The following is a 5,415-nucleotide window of genomic DNA, read 5'->3' as shown; positions in this document are numbered from 1 at the left end:
GAGCTCTGCTGCTGCGTCGACTGGCCAAACTAACGCCCCCACGACGATGCCATCCTCGCAGGCCGTCGTCTCTGCGGTGGCACCGGCCTCGCAGGCTGGTGTCCCTGCCGTGGTCGAATCCCAACCTCCTGTGGCGGGTCAAACATCTTCTGCTCAGCTCACCAAAAGACCTTCTGCTTCTCGAGCTCAGAAGCTAACCATTTCCACCCATATGGACTCATATGTGGTGGATAATGCTGCCGGACCTCATGGATCTACGCTGATTTCGGACGTCATGTCCCGGATCGGCCAGAGCTACGGCAGTTTCGAGGCTCCTCAGTGGCAGTGCCTAACTGGCACCCGAGACCGCACTGTCCTGTACGAGAAGAGTATCGAGCACACTGCCGCGGTAAGTATCCTTCTATATTCCTTTTGCTTACATTCATACTGTCTCGAGGCTAATGGTGGGTTCTTCCTTTTTTCAGGCTCTTTCTTTCACTGCCCAGCTCAATTATGAGCTGAACAACGAAATCCATTCGAGCTGGACTCTCGCCCAAGAGGAGAGGGACCTCCACCTTAGAGCGAATGATGATCTGAAGGTGGCAAATACTAAGCTCGAGGCAGTGGTTAAGGAGCGTGAGGAAATGGCCAAGGAGCTCGGAAAGCTGAAAACTGAACTCGAGGAGCAAAAGAAAGATAACATCCAGCTTCGAGAGACCAATAAGAAGCTCGAGGAAGAGAAGACCGCCACCTTCGACCTTATAGAGGATGTCAAAGCTCGCCTTACTGCCGAGTACAAAGAAAAGAAGGAGACGGCAGTCGACTCAGCCATGTACCGGATGTGGGCTTATAACGAAGAGCTGGACACCAGCTTTTTGGGTCCCCTTGAGGCGCCGTTTCTTGAACGATGGAATGCTCGGCTCGAGAAGGAAGAGGCTGAACGGCTTGGGAAGGAGAAGGCTGAGCAGCTCGAGAAGGAAAAGGCTGCTCCGGGGACCGTTTCGGAGGAAGCTCAGGAGGATAGTCATGTTATTCGTCCTGAGGGGTCCGGTGCCACTGATGCTGAGAAGGCCAAGGAGACTCCTCTTCACTGAATCTGACCTCGGGGGAGATCAGTTATCGGGGCTGCGTCCCCTTACGTAATTATTGTAATTTATGCCCATGGGGCTGATACAATTTCTTTTAACTAATTCTTTTTCATGCTTTACATTTCTTGGCTCGAAATATTTTGCACATTTTTATAATTGATGAACCGGTTATGTTTATTTGTGCATACAAACATAGTTTGGATTTAGGCTCGAAATTCGATGCATTCATGCATAGTTTATTCGAATTATCCGTTTCCGACCTCGTTACTTATCAAGGTCGGATATTACTTTAACCATGAACTCGAAAGTACTTATATGGTATGTAATATGAATGATTTGGTTAATCTTTTTTAGTTACTTTTCCTCATCCTCGGTATTTTGGCTCCGAGGTTAAGAGTTCGAAACTATATTTCTAAGATATTCCAGCCTCGATCTCGACATATTTTGTGATGGGTTTAGGCTTCCATTTATCACCGATCGATAATTTGGCTGGTTTGTTCCAAACCTGTTAAGCTTGTACATCTGGTTAACTCCAAACGTTTTAGGTTTTTGGTAGTTCGGTTATATCCGAACTATCTAAGCTGGCGTATTTGGTTATATCCAAATACTTCATGTTTAATAATTCGGTTGTGTCCGAACTACCTGAGCTCGCGTATTTGGTCATCTCCAAATACTTCATGTTTGATAATTCGGTTGTGTCCGAACTACCCAAGATCGCGTACTTGGTTATATCCAAATACTTTATATATTTTTTATTTTTTAAGCTGGAGGTATGTATACCAATGATGCCCCCCTTAATATCCTATGAGTGTGACCATAGGTTATTAAATTAAGAGAGTTTGCAAAAATAAAAATAAATTACATGTGAAACAAAGTTGACATTTTATTTGATGAAATTCAAAAACAAACTAACATAGATAGAAAATCATGGTTACAGGCAACAATTTTCCTATACTATTGATAATAAGGTCTAAGGTGTTCGCCATTCCATGCTCGTGGTATGAGGCTCCCATCTAATCTCGCAAGTTTGTATACGCCAGGGCGGATGACTGATTCTATCTAGTATGGTCCTTCCCAGTTTGGCCCAAGTACTCCTGCTGCTGGATCTCGGGTTGCTAAGAATACGCGTCTCAATACCAGATCTCCTATTCCGAACTTTCGATCTCGAACCCTTTTATTGAAATATCTTGTGGTTCGTTGCTGGTAAGCAGCGTTTCTCAGCTGAGCCTCCTCCCTTTTTTCTTCGATCAAGTCTAGGGTTTCTTCGAGCTGAATATGATTGGAACTTTGGTCGTAAATCTGAGTTCGAATCGTTGGAATTTCGACCTCAATGGGCAACATTGCCTCGCAGCCGTATGCTAGAGAAAATGGGGTATGTCAAGTTGATGTCCGAGCTGTAGTTCTATATCCCCAAAGGACTTGAGGTAATTCCTCAGGCCATCGTCCCTTTGCTTCTTCCAACTTTTTCTTCAAAGAACTTTTGAGAGTTTTATTAACGGCTTCGACCTGACCATTCGCCTGAGGGTGAGCCACTGACGAAAAGCTCTTTATTATACCGTTCTTGTTACAAAAGTTGGTAAATAAGTCGCAATCAAACTGGGTTCCATTGTCAGACACAATCTTTCTTGGCACTCCATATCGGCATACGATGTTCTTTACCACGAAATCTAGGATCTTCTTCGAAGTTATGGTCGCCAATGGTTCAGCCTCCGTCCATTTTGTGAAGTAATCAACCGCGACCACAGCATACTTTACTCCTCCTTTGCCAGTTGGGAGTGAGCCTATGAGGTCGATGCCCCACACCGCAAAAGGCCATGGGGATGTCAACATGGTCAGTTCGGAAGGTGGAGCTCGGGGTATCGTGGCGAATCTCTGGCATTTGTCGCACTTTTTCACGTACTCGAAAGAGTCCGTTTTAATGGTTGGCCAGAAATATCCTTGGCGTATAACCTTCTTGGATAGGCTATGCCCCCCGGTATGGTCTCCGCAGAACCCTTCATGAATTTCTTCAATAATCTTCTTTGCCTCGGGAGGAGTTACACATCTGAGCAATGGCATGGAATACCCTCTTCTGTATAGCCTTCCGTCCAGGATGGTGTAACGAGGAAGTTGATACATTAGTTTCCGAGCCTGATTTCGATCTTTTGGAAGAATTCCATTTTCGAGGTACTCAACTATCGGGCTCATCCAGGTCGGCTCTGTCTCGATCATACACACATCTTCCTCGTCAGGCTCAGTAATGCTGGGTGCTGACAGGTGTTCTACGGGTACAACATTCAGCTCCTCATTTTCGGCGGAGGTGGCGAGCCGAGCTAAGGCATCTGCATTTGAGTTTTGTTCTCGGGGAACCTGTTCGATTGCATAAAACTCAAAAAACTCTAATGCGGACTTTGCCTTTTCCAGATAAGCTGCCATTTTTGTACCACGAGCCTGGTATTCTCCCAAGATTTGATTAACCACGAGCTGGGAGTCGCTGTAGCAATGTATAGCTTTGGCCTTGAGCTCTTTTGCTATTCGTAGTCCCGCAAGTAAAGCCTCGTACTCAGCTTCATTATTAGATGCTTTAAAGCCGAACCTTAACGCAGAGTGAAATTTGCTCCCTGCAGGGGTGATCAGAATAACTCCTGCCCCCGCTCCATTTTCATTTGATGACCCGTCGACGTAAAGTTTCCACAGCTCGTGGGCCGTGGTTGTTACCTCGTCGTCGGCTATACCGGTGCACTCCACTATGAAATCCGCCAACGCTTGTGCCTTAATGGTCGTTCTCGGATGGTAGGTGATCTCGAATTGTCCGAGCTCAACAGCCCACTTTAGGAGTCGACCAGACGCCTCTGGTTTAGACAAGACTTGCCTTAATGGTTGATCTGTCAGTACATGGATAGGATGTGCCTGAAAGTAAGGGCGGAGCTTGCGAGATGAGTGGATTAGACTAAGGGCGAGCTTCTCCATCAGTGGATATCTTGATTCTGCCCCCAGTAATCTTTTACTGATATAGTAGACGGGTTTCTGTAATTTCTCTTCTTCTCGTACAAGCACCGCGCTTATCGCGTGTTCGGTAGTTGAGAGGTATAGGAACAGTATTTCCCCCGTCTCAGGCTTCGATAGGATGGGCGGTTCGGCTAAGTGCTTTTTGAGCTCCTGAAAGGCTAGCTCGCACTCATCTGTCCATTCGAACTTCTTACTTCCTTTTAATAAGTTGAAGAATGGGAGACCGCGGTCCGTTGACTTCGAGATGAACCTGCTCAAAGCTGCCATCCTGCCAGTCAAGCTTTGAACATCTTTATGTTTCCGAGGCGAAGGCATATCGATCAGGGCCTTTATTTTGTCGGGATTAGCCTCGATCCCACGAGAATTGACAATGAAACCCAGAAATTTTCCTGAAGACACCCCAAAAGTGCACTTCTGAGGATTCAGCTTCATGTTGTATTTTCTGAGCACGCCAAAGCACTCTTCGAGGTCATCAACATGGTTCTTGTTAAGTTGAGACTTTACAAGCATGTCGTCAACATAAACTTCCATGTTGTTCCCTGTTTGCTCTGAGAACATCATGTTTACGAGCCGCTGGTACGTGGCTCCGGCATTCTTGAGTCCGAATGGCATGACATTGTAGCAGTAGAGCCCTTTATCTGTGATGAAGCTCGTATGCTCTTGGTCGGGGGCATGCATGGGAATCTGGTTATATCCAGAATAGGCATCCATGAACGACATCAGACCATGCCCCGCCGTGGCGTCTACGAGCTGGTCAATTCTCGGCAGGGGAAAACAATCTTTCGGGCAGGCCTTGTTGAGGTCCGAGTAGTCAATGTACGTTCTCCACGTCCCATTGGGCTTCGGGACCAACACTGGATTGGCCACCCAGTCCGGGTAAAAAGCGTCCCTTATGAAATTATTTGATTTCAGCCTGTCCACCTCCTCCTTTAGTGCTTTCTTTCTGTCTTCATCCAGCTGCCTTCGCTTTTGCTGCTTCGGGGGAAAGCTTTTGTCTATATTCAATGCGTGGCTCGCTACATTAGGGCTTATTCCCACCATGTCGGAGTGTGACCATGCGAAGACATCCTGGTTTTTCTCCAGAAAGCAAATTAATTGCTATTTTGATTCGTCTTGGAGGTGTTTCCCGACCTTCACCTTCTTTGAGGGATCAGCTTCCTCGAGCAGAACTTCTTCGAGCTCCTCCAAAGGTTGGAGGTCAAATTTTTCCTCAATCCTCGGATCGATCTCCTCATCAATTTCTAAAACTGTCCCATCTTTATTTTGTATGACAACGAGTGCTTGAGCGCTCGTTTGTTTCTTTCCCCTCAAGGAAATGCTGTAGCACTCCCTTCCTGTCAATTGATCTCCTTTCAATGTT

Source organism: Humulus lupulus, chromosome 7, assembly GCF_963169125.1.
Source record: "Humulus lupulus chromosome 7, drHumLupu1.1, whole genome shotgun sequence".
Taxonomy (NCBI): Eukaryota; Viridiplantae; Streptophyta; class Magnoliopsida; order Rosales; family Cannabaceae; genus Humulus; species Humulus lupulus.
Note: the sequence above shows the minus strand (reverse complement) of the source record.